General features: G+C 42.6%; 1 protein-coding gene across 2 annotated transcripts in view; it reads left to right on the forward strand.

Moving 5' to 3' along the window:
- The first annotated feature begins 1041 nt into the window (after positions 1 to 1041).
- The window catches only part of CNTN3 (contactin 3), a 109271-nt gene continuing 88439 nt past the window's right edge, over positions 1042 to 21873 (forward strand). For both annotated transcript variants that reach the window (XM_040592903.1, XM_040592904.1), the window contains exon 1: positions 1042 to 1150. The gene's annotated coding sequence lies outside the window, so the exon portion shown is untranslated. The remainder of the gene's footprint in view (positions 1151 to 21873) is intronic.

Below are 21873 nucleotides of genomic sequence, written 5' to 3' on the forward strand. Positions count from 1 at the left end.
GACATCCCTTCCTCAGACCAGTGCCACATTTTATTACTGAAGTGACTACACTTCAGTGCTGGACATACCTTAATTATAGACTCGCATATGCATAGAAAAGTAAACATGTCCTTTCAAGTCAGGGCTCCTACGGTAAGACTGGGTTAACAGATGCCGTGTCGAGTTTCTCCTGGTCGCCTTGAAAAGATGCCACCGTTCCCCAGCCAGCGCATCTCAGTAATTCACCACAAAAACAGGCAGTACGGGAAACAGAGGTGGCAGCAACTTAAATCTTATTCATTGAAGAAGCAAACTGTTTTCCTCTTGTCCTTCATGCCGATGCCCGGAGCGCCACGCACCACCGCCCCGGCCCGAGTCCCCCGTGCAACAGGAGCCGGCGGCGGGCCCGGCCCCTCCCGCGACCCCCGGGCCTGCAGGGCCCAGCCCGCCCCGCGCACCGCCCGCCTCCCGCTGGGGCGCCGCGCCTGAGGTGCGCTGTCACCGCGGGCACTCCGCCGCGTTCGGGGATCCCGAGAGGTAATAGAGGTTTCAGGAAATGTATTACTATTTGATATATATTTCCTTCTAAAAAGGAGGGGGTGGGGTGGGGGGTGCGACTTACGGGAATTGTGCTCAGCCTTAATTACAGCCACACAGCTATAATACCGTGATCAGCTGGAGCCAGGGTCAATAAAACCTCGATCCGGCTCCAGCACAGACCTACGTGAACCTGATTCTTTTCCTGGGCTCCCAGCCCAGAAATCAGATGGAGTTTTTATTTAAGCTGTCATGTGTCAACTTTCTCCGCCGGCACCCAGCTCGCCCAGCCCGGCTGGAGGGGCAGCCCCCCCCGCTGCGGGGCGCGTTTTACGCGCTTCCCCCTGCCGCCCCCGGGTGGAGTCCAGCGGCGCCTCCCCGGGCCCTGAGGGACGGTGGCGGCTGCCCGCCCCGCTCCGCTCCGCTCCCGCCGCCACCGCGGCCCCTCGGCGGCGCTGGGCCGGGCGCAGCCCCCGGAGCAGGGGAGCGGGTGGGCGGGCAGCCGGGCCCGCCCCGCCCCGCCGCCTGAAGCGCGCCGCTCGCCGCTCCAGAAGAGGCGGCGGACGCCGCAGGATTACGGCGGGTGGCTCCGCGCCGAGGGCTCCGGCGGGGCTCGGCGGCGGCTCGGCTTGAGGTGGGCAACTTCGGGGAACAAAGTTGGGCTGGCCGCCCGGGCGGCGGCTGCCCGCGGGGCCGCGGCTGAGGGGAGCGGTGTGGCGGAGGGCTCCCCTCAGCCCGCCCGCACCGTGGGTTGCTGAGGGAGGGAAGGAGCCACGGCCTCGCGTGGGGCCGCTCCGTGGGCGCCCGAGTTGGCGGCCGGCGCGGGGGAAGCGGCTCCGGCCGGGAGCGGGGCCGCGCAGCTGCCGGGCGCTGTTCGGAAGGCGGCGGGAGGGAAGCCTGCCTGGCGTGGGGGGAGCGGCGGGGGTTGCCCTGCTGCCTCGCTGAACGCACCTGCAAGCCCAGCGCGGAAAACAAGGCTCCTGCAGGTAAGGTGCTCGGTACGTGCTTCTGCAGCACCGGGGCGAGCGCACGGCAGCTCTTCGCCTGATGGATGTCTCCTAATTGCCTTAGCGAGGCACTTCTCCCCCCTGCGTGCGCGGCGGGGGGCCGCTGCGCGACTGTCCCCCTCCTAATGCGTCCCTTCCTCGGCTGCCGGCGTCCAGCAGAACCGCCCTCGACCCCCGCGACAGCTCTGCCCCCCCCCCCCCAACGGCCCTGCCCCCCCCGCAGAGCCCCCCAGACCCCCCAGACGGCCCTGCCCCCCGCCGCGTCCCCAGGGCAGGGCCCGGGGGCTGCGCTCGGCGGGACCCGGCGGGCACGGCTGCTGCCAAGATGAATGTTTGCATGCTATGATTTTTATTTTTCCCCCCCCCCCCCCCGCCCCCCGAAAATTGTTTTAAGTGCGTTTGGAGTTACTCAAGTTCTAAAGCTGTGCTTCTCTGGCTTTGCGTTTAATTACTTACTAGTAATTGTGTCAAATTCAAGAATGTGAGTGTGTGAGCTTTTCCCCCTCTCTCTGATCTCGGTGCTGGCATGCTGGTTTAAAAATAAATAACAACCCAACCCCACACCGCTCCAGTGAAGGTTTTGGGAAAAGCTTTTTCTTCTTTCTCTTGACTAATAGTTTTGCTCTTTCTGTGCATCATTCGGGACTGTTGAGTTTCGACTAAATTCTGACAAAACCAGAACTTTCCTGTCAGACGTGGGGGGAAAAGGAGCCAGGCACGAAGTTTCGGTGGCTCGGGGTGGCTCGGCACAGCTGCTGGCTCCCTGCTCCCTCTGTGCCTATAGCGTCTCTGCAACAGCATCTCTGCAGGGTTTGTCTGCCCTGGTGTGCACTCTGTAACTAGTGGTTTGACTTCTCTTTTGCAACTTCTTGATTTTTATTTATGGTTCATACCATATGGGGTCAGAGCTGTTGATGTCCCCAGTATCGCTGTGTGACCTTGTTGCCAGTTAAGTATGGTGCCTGGCTGTGATTAACCTAAATCCAAGCACCATTTTGTTGGACTGATCTCTCTGTCGCATACGTTTCTGATGTGAAATGATCCAGCAATAGCCTTGGGTGCTAACTGGTTAGTCATGATTACTTTCCTGATGACATTGACACACACACAAAATCACTAGCATACTGATTTTTGGCTGTCCTCAAAGTGCTTGTTTTACATAAGGGGACATAATGTCAGTATTTTGGTTTTTTTTTAATTTATTGTGAATGCAAAAAAGTGAAAATAAAAATCAAGACCTTATGAAGGACAGGCAGACTCTCCAAAGTCTTGACTGTGGTATTTTGCAAGAGTAACTTGAACTATAGCTTAAGCAGCATGCCAAGTTTGTCCAGTGATGTAATTTTTAATGTATATGGAAAGTTATGAACAAATATTAAAATCAGTCATGAAAATGCTGAACTAAGTTTTAAGCATTGAAATTGTATTGCTGCTCCATCTGAAACTATTCCAGAAATCTCTTTATTATGCAAGAGACTTCCATACTAATCTAGCAAAAGAATTTGTGAAAGCATTTGTGGGAAATGATTTAGTGAAGGTGTATAATTCCTGCTAAAAATGCTGCTGACTTGATGTTGGGGGGCGGCAATTTAAAGGCATGTTGATGCCCAGGGATTCTTCCCTGTGGTGTGAGCTCTCTAGCCTGCTACCCAGGCACTTCCCTCACTCATCAGGGCTCCTACAGGCTTTATGGTATTTTTACTTCTGTGTTACTCTTGGCGTCGCCTTGCACTGGGAATGAGCTGCAGGCTTTGAGCTGCAAGCATTGATGTTTTCTGCGTATGTAAAGTAGAAGGAGGTGCAGCTCGGGTCTGTGCTGTCAGAGCAGAGGATCTGTAAGTTGGCACTGGCATTTGCTATCGGATTTTTCCCAAGTTGGTTTTGTGAACAGTTGCTTAATGACAAGAACATCAGGTAGGGGTTTTCTAATTAATCTGCGACTTGGTACCTTTTAAGGGAAGTAAAAATACTAGATTTCATGAGAAAGCTGCTGCAGAGTGGTGGCAAGCTCTGGCCCTGCACGTAACTCCTGTAGTTCTGGTGCTGGTGGCCTTAGGTAGGGTCTTGCACGGAAATCTGCATCTATATCCAGCTGGCTGCACGCTTTGCAAATAGTTGGGCTGGCAGGCTTAGAGATGTGTGAGTTACAGAGCCACCAAAACAACTTGTTCCTCAAATTCTCAAAGAGTAAGTCACTGTAGATACATAGGGATGCCATATGTTCGTGTTACTTTTCTGTAATGTTTATATTGAAGTTTTCCTCCACAAATAAACATTTGCAATCTCTCAGGCAGGGGGTGGTGGTTTTGATGGGGTTGTTTGTTTTTGTTGTTGGTTGGTTTGTTTTTTGAGCAAAACTTGCTGGGTTTTGGTTTGGTTTTGGGGGTTTTGGTTTTTTGTGTTTTTTTTGTTTTTTTTTTTTTGTGCCCCATCTTGATGTTCTTAAGGCATTGTAATGGGAAATTCCTGCAAGTAGGTTCAGTCTTCTTATTCTCTTTTCTGGAAAAGACAGATTCTTAAAAGTGACATAAGCCAGTGGTTTTATGAGTGTGACTGTCAGGGTTTACTCTGATACAGGAAGACGCAGATTAACTGCAGTCTGCAAACAAGATTTTTCACACATTTGAAACTGTGACAGGCATGGTGGCGTGGTGCGGCTGTCTCGGGAGCCAGCAAGCCTACGGAGAGAGGGAAGAAGTTATTGGTGGTGAGGGATGACTGTGGCTGGTGGCGAGTATCCGTCTTGAGTATAAAGATGACTTTAGGCGGCTTGAGAAATAATTACAAGATGGAGCTTGATTTACTAGTAAACAGGAAATCTGCTCATCTGTAAAGTTGCTTTTTGTGTGTATTAGTTTTCATCCTTCTTGGTGCTATCTTTGGCAGCCAGGTCTGTCTTGTTCTCATATCAGATATGTAACCTTCTAGTTCATATTAGGAAACTAAGGAACACTAGATTATAGTCACCTGAGCTGGATGCATATATGCATTGAAGTTGAATGCTGCTAAAGTTACAAGTGATGGGAAATGACTTACTGAAGGGACTTCTGTGATGAGTGCGTTGATTAAGTTCATGTTGTGGTGTCATGTGTTGACATGGGTGATGCCAAGGTGGATTAAATGGCAAGATGCTTTGAAATCAGCTTTTGTGTAAAGATGTTTATAAACTTACTGACTTCGTTGTTCGAAACTGAATGTGTAACAGAAGCTGTGTCTGGAAATGGAGGAGCAGAAGACTTGCCTTGGTGTTCTAGCTCTGAAATGGTTGCTCTGTTGCTGCTGTCCTTAACAAAACATAGCTGCAGTCACAGTAAGTCCTTTCCCAGGTCTTTTTTTGTTTTGTTTTGCAGCTCTACAGCTTAAGTTTCCCTCAGAGACAGACTGTTTCAGCCAAACCAGGGAAAGATCAGTCAGTGATTATCCCAATTAAAAACAATTAAAATGCAGAAACATGAAGTTAATAGAGCTGCAGTCTTCTGTTACGCTAATGTCTCCACCTTTCATTTAGTTAAGCTATTTAGAGTTGTAGCCCTAACTTCTCCATGTAGATTTGAATATCCACATTTTATAGCACGTGGTGTATGAGAATGCATTAATAGGAGGGAAAAAAAAAGCGAAACACCTAAGGAATCATCGGTGGTACCTTGTAATGTGCCTTAATGTAGGAAAGGATTAGGTGAAGGCTGCAGGTTTGCGTAAACCGAGGAGTCCTTTCCTATTTACAGGTACTGATTCAGTGCTCAAAAGGCCACGTTGGTCTTGTGTCCATTGAGACAGATGAAAAACAGATCGAAGTTGATGGCCTTTTAAATGAAAGTGTATCCAGGAAGGTACTACTTGGATAACAAAAATGGGTTGGGGGGGGAAGCTTTGATTGCAGTCAACTTAAACTTGCTATACCTAGGTGGTTTTGGTGTGCTGTCTGATACAAAGGAAACAGGGGCTAATACAGAATGAAGGGAAAGTGGCAGGAATTAAAAAAAATTGTGGATTCTCAGTCTAATACTTGCTTGAATGAAGAGAGAAGGTGGTGGGCAGCTGTAAAATAATAAAAATACTTTGGTTTTTTTGTGTCAAGCTAAAATAGGCATGTTTAAATTTGGTCTGAGAAAAGATCAATTAAAATACAGCTCATAATGTATATAGCATTGGTTTTATTTGAAAGAGCGGTTTTATACTTTCTAAAGTTTCACTTTTTAAATGCACTGAAGTATAATAATATTCCTTAAAATCAATGACACTTTCATTTTGCGTAGCTGACGTGGGATTTATTTTTTTTTTCCCCAAACTATGACTCGGGTATTTTTAGTCTTGAAAAAGCTATCTGTTGATCAATGTAAAGAATAATTAACTGGCAAAGTAGCTGCATTTCCAGCTGAGCAAAACAGCAGGCAGAGCTACTGAGTTGTGCTCAGCCCTGAAGTGTTGTCTGCAGCCTGGTTGTGCTCTCCTGGAAAACTTAGTGAGAATGGACGGTGTTTGAAACCAGGACGTGTATTTTGTTAATCCTGATGGCACATGGGGGAAACTGCCTGTGTTTGACTGTGACTCATGAAGAATTTAAAATACATACTGCAAAGCTACCAATATGCGTGAGCCCCCAGAAAATGAGGCACAGCAGCATGGGCTATAAAAGGCTTTTGACCAAGCGCTTCAGGTAATAGGAAGAGAAAACCAGAGATGACCGGGCTTGTCTGGGGAGTTCTTATTGATCAGTCGGTTATTGGGTGCTGGAAAATACAAGAATAAACCTCAGGGTTTTTCCATGAGAGAGTTATACTGCTAACTCACCTCAATGCACCAAACTCAGGCAAGTACTTCTTTTAACTGGTTTGCTCTGAGGTACTTTTCACAGGAATAAGTTAGACTTTATTTATTTATTTTTGTTATTTAAGAGCTTGCTGATTTCCATTATTTATCCGAGAGACTAATTCCAGACAGTCAGGCTAACACTTGTGGATATGAAGAGCATACTTTTGAAATCTGACCAAACTGTTTCTTTCTAAGCTGTTACCTGCTTTATTTCTTGTGTTTGGAGGTCTTGTAGCTGGATCCAAACACTGGAGGGGGGGGGGGGGGGGGGGCGGAGAACCACCCCAAACATGATGCATATAACTCCTGCCCCCCCCCCACACACAAAAAAAAAAAAAAACCACACCAAAAAACCAACCAAAACCAAACCAACACCCCCCCCCCCCCAAAAAAAAAAAACACCAATCAAAAACGAAACACACCCCAACCAAAACACAGATCAAACCAAAACCAACCATAAAAACAGTTGCTCAACATCAGATTGCTTATTGTGCAGTGCTAATATGCCTCTAGATGTATTTGTATACAGGTGGGTGAAGCAACAATGCAAAGATACAGTGGAAGTTGTTTGCATTTAAAGGCTTGTTCCTTCTGCTGCGCTGCTGTGACGGGCAGAGGGCAGGCATGAGGGTCTCTGTAATACACTGCGTATTATTTAAATTTCTGACCTGCAGTTTGAGGGGGAAGCACGTATTATGATGACAAGGAGTTAATAAGCATGAGCATGAAAGAGCTTATAAAATCTTTGTGCAAGGGACATCTGATTTACAGGACAGTGCTAATGACCTCCCTGTCATGCTGGGGGCCCGTGCGCCACCTGATGCGGTGCAATTCACTCAGCTAAGGGTGGAGCAAGGCATCTAGGCTGCACCTCTACCCAGGTGTGTGTCTGGTGGTGGCAGGTGTATGTCTGCTTTTGTGATTGCAGCTTATTTGCAGCAACAGTCTGTAATGATTAAACTGGCTCAGCAGTTACAAATTAGTTCCTCCATACTGTGTTTAAATGAAGAAAACCAAATAAAGCGTTGTTTTTACCCCAGTAAGTCACTTGTGTAGCACAGTGCCAGGGAAGCTGTGGACTCGAGACCTACTTTGGTGGTGAGGTGTGGTGAACACAGCGCAGGAAGCACCAGAGGCGTTGGGTATAGGTACGTTTTGTATCCATTACTATAGAAGTATGGCTGTGTGCTGTTTCTTTGGTTTTGAATGCATAGTTGAGGAACAACGCATTTGTACGCTCAATTATAAGAGAGGTCAGAAATCTTGAATTTTACTTAGTACTTTTAAAACAGTAGTTTAAGCGTAACGGAAAATTTGTTGTTAAATCCAGATTACTTTGCCATTTACATTTTAATCCAAGCAGTAATGGGCCACACTGGCATGAATTGTTTTTAAAAATGCTCTTCTCCCTATTCCTTTTTGTGTGTGTACTGGCTCATTTTTTTAAAAAATAGCGTACTATCTCTGTAGTACTGCTGAAATCACAGTGCCACATTTGTAGTTTGGGGAGTGTGTTTCAGTTCAATAGGCCTTGACAATTCTGAAGAGTATTATGGCTCAACATGTTTAGGTCTTTTATGAAATTTAAAATAAAATAAATTACAGCTCTTTGTAGCTGTAAAGCTCTCTTTGGAGTAAATTGGTGGGGAAAATCAACTGGTTTTCCACAGTCTGACTTAATGTAAAGCATGGCCAGCATCCCTTTTGCTTCTACTGAGGTCAGAACAGTCATTTTCAGCATATTGTGCTACTTGACTACATAAGGAGCAATCCTGTCTAATCCAATCCAGAGCGGGTCAGTAAGTGATAAATTTTGTTTAGCTTGCAAGCATACTGATTTTCATAGTTCGTTTACAGAAGAATTGTGTGTTTCTGCATTTGAAGCTGTTTTGGTTTTTGGTTGGTGTCTCTTAGCATTCCCAGTAAAATGTGCAAGATGAAAAGTACAGTTTTAATGGTGTATTACTGTGGAGATATTTTATATGGAGAAACTGGGAAATGCAACTTGTATGGTTGATGAAGAAACCATTGTTTTCTTTTCCTGAATATAATCAAATGTGTTGATTTTATCCTGGCTTTTTAAGGCTTATTGAATGTCACCTGGGTGTGTGTCTGTCTTGCTTATTGTAGTCACCTGGATGTGTGTCTGTCGTGCCTATTCTTCTGTCCTGCTGTTTGAAGATAGTCTGTTTCTAAAGCCATGAGAACTGGGTCTGCCTTTGCTACTGCCCAGCCACTTAGTGGTGCCCTCACCAGGGGCGGGGGGGTGAGCATCAGGGTGAGCCTGGTGCTTATTAGATGCTGGAGCAGGTGGTAACCCTTGGTGGTCCTGATCTTGTAGGTGCAGGACAGTAACGCTCTTCTGGGTGGTGGGACTGTGTGTTGACAGAACATGTATGTGCAGGATCGTGAGCAGGTTTTATATCAAAACCTCATGATTAAACTGTCAGCATTTACTGTGGTGACTTTTAATTTAATTCATAATTGGTGCTTGCTGCTACAAGTGTAGTACAGGTCGTTGTGTGTGCAAAGCTGAGGTTATGAGTGGGAGGAAAGCTCTTCGGCACTCTGATTATTTAACGTCTCAGCCAAGTGTGTGATGTAAGCTGTAAATGACAGTAAAAAGAAAAGGCTGTATATGTATGTATGTTTTACTAGGGTAATTTATAAAGCTGAGTATAGGTTGATAGCGCTTCTGCTAGCTCATCACATGACTGTCAGTACCTCATTCCCATCGAAGTGTGTTGTGCTCAGGGATTATGTTGCTGGAGAATTCAATAATAACAGTAAAATGTTTGTTGCACTATTAAGAACAACTGCTCTAAAGAAACCTAGCACAGTGATCAAGAGCCGTTGGCACGTGCACTGTCATATATGCGTGTGCACTTTGAGTCTTTCTCTTTCGTTCTAGATTAGTAGAAGACGACCCTAAGTTCCTGAAGTTTGTAGTCCTTCATGTGACCTTTTCAACTGCACAGTCCCTGGCATCTGTTTAAGCATTTAAGTATATGTTTTTAGCAACGTGTACCTCCTCTGGATAAAGATTTATTGATTCTACAGAGGTGCTACAAATACTTGTTAGGTTCATGCACATATCCTTAGCAGTGTATGGAAAGCCTTTATTTGTATACCAGACTTCCACCAGAGAGAATACATGTTTTCTTGTAGATTAAAGATCTTTCCATTCATACCAAAAGGAGAAAGATGTACGTACGTTTACTTGACCAAGCAGCTCCCCATTAAAACTGGTGGAAGGTGGCCGGCTAAAATCATGCTGGAAGCTTCTTTCTTCCATTAGGGTTCAGCTTGGTGGCAGTTCACCTGAACCTTTACTTAAACCAGTGCCGAAGCCGGCAGAATGTCTTTTTAAATGTCTTTTTCTTCTTGACAAGATAAAGGGCAGCAGCTGCTCATGTGTAACACATCCATTTTTTTTTGGACATTCGTCTGTTTTCTACTCTTGACTAAACAAGAGTTAGCCTTTGTCCCAGAAGTAGCTAAATTTATGTAAACTGGAGTTATTTTCCTCTTCTCCCCTCATTTTTGAGCGCCTGCCTTCTTGCATAGCGCTGTTCTCTTGCTGCTTGTCTCACATGTTTCCTGTTCTAAAAAATCTGTTGAAATTATAGTGGAAAAAGTGATGAAGCCTTACCGAGAACTGGCAAATGATTTGTGGAATCAAATACAATTACTGGAGTAGTTGCATATATACAGTGGTTTTCCTTTTATATGTTTAGCTTTAATCCGTTTATAGATCTTGGTTCCTCACTATAATTGTTTTAAGTATTGGATTTTGAATCTTGTGTTGACTATCTTTGATATTGTACTGCTAAGGAAAATAAAAGTCTGTATGGCTCTGGTGAAGAGCGGTTTCTAATGCTTTAAAAGCTGTAGTTAGTCTACTTGAGCATCCTTTTCCCTTGATAAGCTGAAAATGTAAATGTAAGAGGTTTTGTGTCTAACAGTGCTATTCTTCTGTGACTGTCACATGAAGAAGTAGTAGGGTTTCCTCCCCTCTTCTCCTTGGGAGAATAAAAAAAGACTGTGTTTTGCGTGGCATGTGTTTTTTGTAGTAGGTTCTTCCCTGCCATGTGACTATGGTTCGCACTCCAAAATCCAGGTACTAGAAAGTTCCAGTATTTTGTCAGGTGCACTCATAGACTGGAAAGCTGTTCTGCAGATCTGTTCTTCTACAAAACAGCTGAAATAAGTGAATTTTCATCAAGAAACGCACCATCCTTTTCAAAAGCACAGCCCCCAGGGGTCCCTGGTTGGAGAGGTGAGCGGTCCCAGCCTTACTGAGAACTGGCTTCTGTGCACCTGCCATGGTTAGTGCTGTGCCCTGACCTGGCGTTTGGCACCACTGCTGTGCTTCCTCTGGAAGTGGTGATGGTGCCATTCGGTGTCTCTCTGCGAGGCACTGGGGTCCAGAAAAGGATCATGGACTCTTCTCAGTTTTTTCCACATTTTCTTCAACAACTTCCAAGAGGAGCATGGTGTCTTTTTGATGTTTGTTATTCCCAGCTTTGATGCACAGCTTAATCAAGATTGTTGTGAAATTTCAAGGTTTTGACCTTGTCGTTACTCTGTCCCAAGAATATTCTGGACTAGCTCAGTTGTGGGTTGATTGGTTTATTTTCAGGTGAAAAATCTGAACAATTTACTGTAAGTCTGTTTTTCATACTAGAGTAACTATGGTACGTGGAGAAATACGTATAAATATCTCTAGATGACTGCAAAGCAGCTTCTTTGTAGTTTGTTTCAGAGTTTCTGAGAGGAACCTATCTCTTGCTCATACTGCCAAAGCTCAGGAGCTGGGCTTACTGTGCAGATGTCCTGTGTCATGCAAGGGAAACATCAAGGAATACAAGTATGGCACTTACCTCCTCTACTAAACTATACCTAGCTCTTCCTGGGCAGGTGGGCTGTTTTTTTGGGTGGGAGAGGGGGCTTGGGTGTTTGGGTTTTTTTGCTGCTTTCATTGATAGGAGGACAGAATGACAGTGCTTAAGAGGCATCTGTCCCAAGTGTAACTTAACTTGAAAGCTGTTTTAGTATCACTTGCTGAATGTACTCTAGAGTTAAGAAAGTTGCATAAGCTCCTTATCTGAAGCTAAGCAGCTTAAAGAAGTTGCAAAGCTCCAGCACCTTGTGCTTCGTGCTGTTGAACTGTTTTAACATAGAATCTTCTCTTCTCCCAGCATCTGAGCATCCTAATGTTACAGATTTCAATAACTTGCATAGTTAACTGCTCATGCCTGTTTGTTATCCTGAAAGAACAGAAAGCTCCCAGATGTTTCACATAGTCGTGACTTAAAAAAAAAAAAAAATAATCAGTAAAACATGTGAAACTAGTAGAAAACAGTAGTAAGGCTTGTTGAAACTAAACCTGAAATTTTCTCCAGTCTGCTTTCATTCTTAGATAGACTCTAGATGGCTTAATGCAGAGTAGGCATGAGTTCTGGTCTGGGCCATTTGATCCCGTTAAGACCTCATCAGATGTCTGCTGCATTTCTGGGAACCTCAGATACTGCTGTGGTAGAAGTTCCCAGGTGTTCCCTGAAGCTCTTTACACTATAGTGTGAAAAGAATTACATGTAAGCCACAAACATATGAATTGCTGATAACATAGGTGTTCTTTCCCTTTTGTGTCCAAGGATGCTCTCTTTCCAGCAGGTAATAGTCTACAGTGCTACTTCTAAGAGAACCAGGCTTGGAATTTGTAATTCATGCATACAACATCATCTGGAAGGGGAAAATCATAGGTTGGTTTTTTTTTTTCTCTGCAGGTATCTTAGTAAAATAAGCAGAAAAAATCATCTCCTTTATCCGTATGACCCTTTACAGTACTGTAACAAAGGTGGTCTTCTCCCAGCCCTTGGTTCCCTGCAGCAGGGAGGGAAGAATCGGTACGTTCACCACATGTTCAGAAAAAAATTAAAGTGCATCAGTTAGGGGAATAAGAACTGCAGACAGTTAACTGTCTGCAATTCTAATTCAAAATTCCTCAAATTCTAAATGCATAAGGATCTACATTTTTCCTTTCCAGAGGACTCAGCAACTGTCCAATAAACCTAATAAAGGTTGTAATGAGCATAATGTTCTTGGATTAATTTATCCCTGTACTTCCTGGGAAGTAGCTTTATATAGCGATTTGAACTAGCTGAATGGCACTGTGAAAATAAGTTGTTTGAGATACAATCGGGTGTTGCAGCAGAGAGCTGACTTTTTCCTTTTTTTATTTGCACAAAAGAAATGTTAATGCTGCAGTGATGCAACACACTTAGACTTCAGATACATTAAATTTAACCTGTAATGAACTTACGGAAGTATGCCCGGTTACTCTTATGAACTGGGGGGTGGAAAAGTGCTAGTGTGTATTTTACTTCTCTTGTCCCTAACCAGGTCAGGTTTTGCTTCTGGAACAAAAGCAACAATGAATTTTTTTGCAGTCATCTTAGAACCACCTTTTGCCATTACTTACTGTCAAAGTCTTAGAGTTATGCAAAGTCACACTCAGTATTTGGGTGGATGTTTTAAGCAAACAGCCAACTCCAGTTACCCCGAGGAGGGTGCAACAAGCCCAGTGGGGTCTGTGTCTCTACGGCTGCTGCTCTGTGGAGCTGGTTCCTCTCCCTGCCTCTGGCAGCTACAAGCAGTGTCCTGAGTGCTGGCTTCAGCCCCTGTTTACTTCACAGATGCAGGCAACTGTAATTCTGGGCACACTTGTTATTTGTGTTATTTATCTGGTTCCTTTGTGAATCCTCCTGAGCCCTGAGTGATCTATTATTCTGATAAATTCCACAAATTCTCTGCATTGTGTGAGGACTTCTAAAAAATACAACCCTTCTTTGTTTCACCGGGATATATTTTACATACCTTAGACTTTTCTGACTAAAAGATGCTGGTACTTCTAGAAACAAAATCCCAGCAAGGCTATCATCAGTTGACAAACTTGTGTTTAAGGTTTCCTGCCCCTCCACTGTGTGAAATATATGTGGATCCAATTAATATTTTAGGAATGTGAAAGAAGTCTTGAAAACCCCCTTTGACACTGGGCTTTGAAAAATCTTGCTTCCCGGATTGTATGAGTGGTCAGGTGAATTTAACGGTCTTGTTAGTCAAAAAAGGCTCCCAGGAACCTTTGTAGAATTAAAATTACTTTTTATGACTTAAAACCAGGCATTGTAGGCACAGCTTTAAGTACTCTTGTACAAGGGGTTTTTTGTAGATTAATTTCTACTTTTTGTTCCTGCTTTAATGAGACCACTTAAAGCCAGGCATAATATGTGCTTTAAGGCTCTGTTTCAGCATAAGTTCCAATTTCCACCTTCCCTCTCCTGTACAATGATGGATGCAGAGTTGTCACAAATATTTTAGTAATTGCTGCATCTTTCATGCCATGTGTCATAGGTCTGACTATTCAAATTTCACGTTCAACTTAGAATAACCTCTCCCTGTGAGGAAGAGTAAGAACACATCTAATATATGTGTTGAAACACACGTGTACTCATTGTTTGCGGAGGATCTTTTCCCTTGATGAGGGTAACTCCAGAAAAAGGTAGTGCAAAAGACCTTGATTTCTGTAGGAACATTTGGAAAGTGCTAAGGGGTGCTCCCCTAGGTCTAGGATGATTAGCAAAAATTATTGGGTAGAGCTGTCCAGGAGGAGCTTTTGCTCTCTTGGCTATAGCACAGGAAAATACAAATTCAGTGATAGACTGAAGTTAGGCAGCATGTGTAACTGTTCATAAAGGATTTCTGTTGTCTCCTGGCCTCTTTCTTCCTTTCCTGGCTCAAAACACAGGTATGTTGTTAAATTAAATAAACAGTTTCCATTCAGTGCTTTCAATAAAAGGTGGTAGTGAATCTTGCTAAAGGGAGTAGAGAGCTTGGCGGCTTATAGCCCACTGCAGAAGGGCTAAGCTTTCTAGTTCAGTGGGTTTATTGGTTCTTAAAGAATTATGAATTTAGTTTGTGGTCATTTCTGGGAAAGTGCTTTCTCTTGGTCTGCAGGAGACTATTAACAGTGAGAGCAATGCCAAGTGCATTAAGAGAACCTTGGAGGTCCAAAAGAAAAACAGCATCTTTTGGGATCTGGGACTTGTTGCTACCTTCCTGTTAGACACAGTGGGAAAGAATTTTTCTTTTTTGGAGAAAAAGTAACATGATGGGTTGGGAAGTGGAGCTCTGAGTGTAGATTTTCTGAATCTGTATTTCAAACTTGATTTAGCACCGTGGATGACTTCAGAACAATATTGTCATAATTTTTGTTAGGATGAATTAAAACTTTTGAACCTCAAAAAATAAATTTGGGTTTCTTTCTGCACCCACCCTCACTGGTGCACGCTCTCTGTGTGACTTCCCTGCAGGTTTGTTTTCCAGCCAGTGTTTTGTACCAAGGTACTCTTAATACTTCACAAACCAATTAACCTCCCTCCCTGTTGTCTTTTCCTTCGGTGGGTTTTGAACCTCTGTCAGACAGAGATTACCTGATTTGAATTTAGTTTCCAAGTCAAGAAATTGATTTTTTCAGTATTCCAGATATTCTGGGGTTCATTGCTGCCAAATGTTATCTCAGCGTAGCGCTCTGCTCCTCCCAGTTTTGTTTAGTTTTTTAAACCAAAGCTGTCAAACTTACTCAGCAAAGCCAATGGTAGTCTTTATCACATCTAACCTTGTACTGATATGTAAAGAGATCTTGCAAAGTAATTTAAACGCTGCTTTTTCTCAAGCTTTTTATTTTCCCTTGGAAGTGAGGCCTCCTTACATGGGAAGGATAAACAAATTTTTTTGCAGTTCTCAGACTAACAAGTCTAGTACACTTTTGTTTGGGTTTTTTTTTTGTGGCCATAGGCTAAGAAGTCTATACTTTTTTTTTTTTTTTTGGTGGCCATAGATCAGCTGTGGTCACATGCATTAATTTTGAGACAAACCCTAACATTCCTCCTTTAGTATCAATGGAAGAAAATGGTTGAAATTTAACCTCTAGTTTTCTTTTTGTTTTTTTTTTTTTTTCAAATTACCATCTTAGAGTGACTGTCTCCAGGCAGGAAACATAGGTAACATGGATACGCAAATAGTTATGTCTGAATTATGCAAAACTGAGATTACCTGCCCATTGTTCATCATATTTTCTTGTTCCCCTTTCCATCATGGGGGTTTGGGTACTGTCCCCTTCCAGTGGTGAGTTAACGTGTATCTGAACTAATGCTGGAATTCATTTTGCAGTCGTAAAGGGGAGTAGAGGTGTGTGGGGCAAAACAGATCTGGTAAGTGAGGAATGGGAAGAGTTGGGGAAGTGTTCTATTAAAACAAAAATGATAATTAAAATTTACCATATTCTGTAGTCTTAATAGTAACCATAAAATCGTTTGACACTGTTAAACAGTGCACTGTCATGTGCAAGCTAATCAGCCGTGCTAATCAACTGACATCTGTAATGGCTTTAGCATATTCTCCAATGGGTATTATTCTGCCTGCTAGTTCAGTTTAAGTGTTTTTTCTGTTATCATGTCACTCTGGGGTCAGTATTTCTGCTACTAGTTTGAAATTTGGCTGAAATGCAGTATTCAAGTTTTCAGGCAATATATCAGTTTCTTTTTTTAAAAAAAAACTTTACTTAAAAATATTTGAGGATTTTATTTCTATTCGTAAGAGAGGAAAGTCTCTCGGGCTGAGTAACTTTTAAAGTGAAACTTCACAGGCATCAATGCAGATTAAGCTGCCTTGGTCTCAAGTAAGGAGAAGGGGAAAAAAAGTATTGAAATGGGTTCAGCTATAACCATTCATCTGTGACTTTGAGCTTTTCTTTCCTTTCACATCAGTGCTCTGTGCTGCGGCGGATTATTTTCTTGCATGTGACTTTGAGTGAGATAATCATAGACAGGATAGATTAAGGGTACCTGTGGCCATATCTCCTGAAGCTCAGTTCCTTGCTGAAATTGGTGAATTTTTCTATCTAGCTCCTCCATTCCAGGCTATAGATATTTCAAAAGAATAGGAAAAGGCTGGTAAGACTGTATATAAAATGTAAATTGCACGTGTCTTACCTTCCACACCCCTCCCCATGTTTACTTATATTCTTGAAGCATTTATGCCATTTTGCCTGCCTTTTTTTTTTTTTTTTTTTGTCTGTTCAACCATGTAAGACTGATGTGATTTACTCCTTGTGAGTAGTTGCCTTGATGTAGACCACTGTGCACGGCCTAGCATTACACTTAGCTTCTCCATCACTGGAGGCAGTTTGAAAGATGCACAGAGCTTTGGAGCAGAAGACTCTCCAGAGGAGCTTGGTGCTGTTGGCTTCCCCAGCCAAACTCCTCTGCGTCTGAATACTGAGTTGTGTTTTCAAAAAATATCTATCCAGTGTGTATATACTGGTTTAGAGAGTAATGCACTCAAAGATGTGTGCTAGCGGTAAATCCTTGGGTTTTTTTTTTTAAGGTCAGTTCATATATATAGAGAGAGATATATGACTCCTCACCCTTGCCTACCATGGCAAAACGAGTAGATGTCTAACAGCTAAAGAAGCAACAAAGGATCTGCTGTGTTCACCTGCTGGCCTTTTTCTCTGTTTATCTGGCCGTGAGGCAGAAAACGAGCCTGTGCAGTCTGTCCTCAGGTCAGCTTGCCTGTGGGTCGTCTCTTGCTCTTGGCTTGCTCCTGCTCGGAGGGAGGAGGAAGAAACCAGTGCCTGAGGCTTATGGAAAGAAGAGAAACTTTCCATTACTGCTCATGTGGAGCAGTGTGTCTCACCAACAAGTTTACATCAGGTTTATGCTAGTTTTGGTCTAGGAAGTTTCTCTTATAGATGTTGGTCTAGAAGAAACAAATATACATTTAGTATAATATTAAAATATTGAGTTCACACCTATGGTTAAGTGTATACATGTGCAGAGGACCCATGGAGGGGACAGTCATCAGCCTTAGTCATGTCATACAGTTGTTTGGTTTTTTCTGTATTAACTTAGTAAGGTAACCTCACAAAGGATATGTAGAAAGCTGAATTAGTGGTTAAGAAAAAAAATAATGCAGAAAACCTTGCCATCAGACCTCTGAAATGTAATGCGGAAAAGGCTGTCCTTTCTTGCTCTGAGTAAATTGGCCGGGAAAGTCTGCATTAAAATGTATTATTAAAGATTTTGAAATATGAAATCTTGGAGACTTTTTCCATTTAAAAGTAGAGTCCAGAACTTTGTGGGAAGCCACAAGGCTCACGGTGGTGTTCGGGCAAGAGAGGTGCTGGTGGAGCCCAGGCACCTAGAGGCTCTCATCCTCAAATCTCTGTTAGAAATTTTTTTGCTTTTCCATTAGAAACAAATAACTGTATTGCTGCTTTTTTTCTGCAAAATGCCTGGCTAATTCAAGACAGAGGTCATTCTTTAAGTAACTGAAGAGATGGTCATGTGCTGAGATTTTCTTTCGGTATTGAGCTATGCATGTGGCAAAATGATGTTACAGTTGAATAAATTTTCTGGTAGGTGCTTGAGCATTAATGAGACCCTTGGAAGGAAGAAAGGGTGGGAAGGAAGGGATTTTCCTGCAGTTTTCTGTTTAATATATACTGTTAGATTGCTACATACTTTTTTACATATACAGCTAGCTGTAAATATGGTGTATACATATACATAGCTAGCAAGACGTTTTACTGTTTAACCTACAAAATCTCTTAAGTTTTTTTCAAGACCAAAGTGTACTGACTGTTTTTCAGCTGTTTTTTAGACAGAATGATTTTTCTCATATGTTGGAGTTCAGATTCTCAGTTTACGGAAAAGTTTAACGGGACAGAAATATTAAGTTTGTGTGGTCTCCTGCAGTGAGAGGGACAGAAAGGCTTGAGTGTACGTTTTGATGAGTATATTTGGGACTAAGAGCAGCAATATTTTTTATAGGGAGCTTTGTAAATTAATTCCCTTCTTTGGAAAAGTTAGTTGGATACAGTGTGGGGTGTGTTGGCATAAATTTTGGTGCAGTCTGGTGCTGAGAGTATTTGTGTTGTGTTGTATGCTTTTGAGTTGCAGTGTCCTGACAGGGTAATATATTGTCAAAACTTTTTTTTTTTTTTTTGAAAGTAGAGTGACTACATTGCTGTTCTATCTGGTGGCATTTAGTGGTCTTTCTGTGGTTAGGTTTTTTTATTTTGTTGTTTGTTTGGCTGCTTTTAATTTTTCTGTGTTGGGAGGGAGTTTAGGAAATGCTTTGGGTTTGTGTTGGGTTTTTTTGTTTTTTGCAAGCGCTTGAAGACAGTCTGGTTTTACTCTGTGGCATTTCTTAGCTCCCTTGATGCCTCAGTTCATGTATATGGAACTGCCTGAATTTCAGTTACCAGGATGTGAAGCCCATCTCAAGGGTAGGATGGGTCTTGCTTGTCCTATATCTTGATTTTATGTAGATTCCCTACTTCTGAATGTGAGAAACATAAGGGAGAGCAGCATGTTCTGTTTTAAAAATAATAATATATATATATTTGAACTAAACTGTAGTACTGTGGGCAAATAAGAATATTGGAAATTCAGCAGTCTTTAAATTTTTGATGAAGAGGGAAGTACTGACAAATTGCTGTAGGTGACCCTCAGAGCTGGGTCAGCACGTGTGGGGCTCCCCAGCTGGGTGAGGCCATGCCCTGTGGGAGGTGGGTGTTAATATCAGCTGGGACAAGGTGAGATGTACAGACTGACTTTGTTCTGGCCAAGGAGTATCAAAGTGAAATTATGTATGCAATGGAAAGTAATGAGTTATATTTGAGCAACCATGCAGGATAAAAGAACCTTTTGAAGTTACGATTTGTAGGAGGTGGAACCAGAGTTGTTTTGACAGAAATACTGTATTATTGGTACCTCACCAGAGACCACTCTCTCTCTGTTAATACAAAGGCCCATTACGTGGGAATGAGGAATGGCTAATAAAAGCAATCCCAACTGCCAAAGGTCAGTCTTATTTTCAGAGACTAAGTATTGGCTCATCAGCAACATCTCCTGCCATCCAAAGGCTTGCCGTGCTACTGGTCAGCAAGTATTCTGGCAGCCCTGGAGAGCTGATAATGCAAATGCAGACATTGCAGTCATCAGAGTTATGGAAATAGAAATCAGGTAGTCGGGTTCCTCCCCCCCTGCTGCAGCTACACAGGGCATGGCATGTCCAACTACCTATTTGACTTTTTTTTTTTTACAATAGTTTTGATTTATTTATCATATTTCTAGAGGCTTAGATTGTTTTGAAGTGATCTGTGACATCTTGTCATCTGTGTTCAAAGAATTTGTGACCTCAGCAAGTACCTTTCTTGGAACATCTGGTTGAAGGTGATGGCCCGTGTGTTATGAGAAGAGTGTGTGAAATGGGTAAGTTAGAGGGGGAAGGCCTCAGGCGTACAAATTACAGGAATAGGGGCCTGAAAATAAGAGAGGAAATGCTTTATTTGTGACAGGTCACTCTTCTGGAGGGAAAGAAAAATAAATTTTGAAGTTCATTGTTGGTTTGAAATACTGTTCCAAGAAAGGAGGTCTTCGGGGACAGAGCGCAGGTTGTGTCATCGAGGGTGCATTGCAATTTTAACATTATGGTACGTTAACCGTAGGGTGTTGAAATGCAAGAGGCTGCTGCACTGATGCTGTGTAGCATGTTTTGGGAAGGCATTTAATCTGCTGAAGTATAGAGAAATGCATCTGTGTAACGGTAATAGGGGTATTTAAAATAGCAGAAACTAACTTTTGGTGATGACTGGTGATTACTAATATATATTTTTAAATTTCAATGACACTTGTAGGAATTTCAAACCTTTCTTTGTGATAAATAGACAGTATTCTGATCGCTGTAAGTAAAGAATTTTTACCAGTGAGTTACAGCCTGAAAGCTTTGGTACACTGTAAAAACTCCTTTTCCTTCTGAATAATTTTAAAGTACAATTTTGGAACCAAAGATGAGAATTTACTTGAAGACTAGAAGGGCGCTTGGTGGTATCTGGGACACGCCAAGTCTGTATGCAGATGAACACCATGGCAAACCTAAAAACCTGCTGCTTGGGGCTTGAGAGCCATCCCTTGGCAGCCAGGACCCGATCTTGGACCTGCATCGCGGCTATGCTCTTGCTATTTGAAATAAAATGTCTTGGCTGATGCCTGTGAAGTTACTATTGTTATAGCAGGTGTTTTGTCTAACAGGTGTCTTAAGTTCGTTTCTCCTGTGAGTAGAGATCTTGTTTGTTTGGTTTTCTAATACTATCAGCTTTTGTAACTAAAACTCTTCAAAATATTATGGAAAGAAAACACAAAGTATCTTTTTTGTTGTTTATTTCTCATACACTGGTTAATTGCAAGCTGGGACCTGGTTGGACAGGAAAAGCAAATAGGATGAAGTTAAGTTTTAAGGTCTGAAGAGTAAACTTTTGTGCGAATCTGCTTTGTCTCGTGGACTTTGTCTATTTACCAATGTGTGGATGTTTCATGAAGTAATGTGGAAAAAGGCATATAATTCTGTTTCAATATCTATGTTTTGAATTAGAGTAGGTTAATTACTCATCAGTGTAACACCTTCACTGTACCAACATCAAACCCAGGCATAATTTAGCTTTAAATGACAGTAAACATATCAAACTTGATTCACTACTTTCAGAATGGGTCTTCCATGTACGTGGGGTCTGGAGTTGCTGTTGCTTAAGACTTACTAATGTTAAATTGTATCATGTAATTGCTTAAATTGAAGAAGTTAAAAGAGATTCCGATAAACATTCCCCTGTGAACTTGGGGAAAAATGTGAAGCTGGTTCTTTTGTGGAGTGTTCCCATGGATGTCTCAAAGCTGATTGATGTGGGCTGTCTCTGCGGGCAGTGCAAAGTGAGGACCTCTGGCTAGATATAAAGAGGCTCTCAAATTGTTGATACACAGAGTTGGGGAAAGCGGTGGTCTTAAAAATAAGCAGGATTTTGGAGGACTTTAAATGTAATTCCTTAATTTTTTTTTGTCTTGCGACTTCACTGCTTTTGTTGATGTGGAATGACTCTCCGTGGGAAGAGGCTTGGCAGAGTTAAAGGAGTTAAAGCTTTCTTTAGTAGTAGTTACAGCTCTTAAATAGAAGAACTTCAGGGTACCAAGTTCAGAAACTCTGTCGGTTTTATGTTCAGAGATGGTCTTAACATGGTGATGAGTAAGAGATACAAAGGAGAGATGCTTTGCGACACTGTTCGTGGAAAGATTAGTACACAAGGAGAGTGGCCATTCAATTACTATACTACAGATGCTTTTTGTTCCAGTGAGAAAAGGGGGGACTGAAATAAATGTAGGGCTAGGGAAGATGCTCTGTAAACCAGAACCAGTCGTGTGGTCTGTGTGCCGGGGAGATTTAGGTCAAGTGCAAGGGATGGATGGGCAGGGAATCGAAGCTGAAAGAGTCAATAAATGCAGTGAGACAAGAGAATTTGTAATAAAACTCTCCACAGAACAGTTGCTGGTTCTTCTATTTTAAGCTTTTAGAAATTAATTTTGTTTCAAATGATGCTTTTAACTAAGCCTCTGCTAAGGACACACAAGAGATGACTTTAATC

The sequence above is a fragment of the Falco naumanni genome, chromosome 4, assembly GCF_017639655.2.
Source record: "Falco naumanni isolate bFalNau1 chromosome 4, bFalNau1.pat, whole genome shotgun sequence".
Taxonomy (NCBI): Eukaryota; Metazoa; Chordata; class Aves; order Falconiformes; family Falconidae; genus Falco; species Falco naumanni.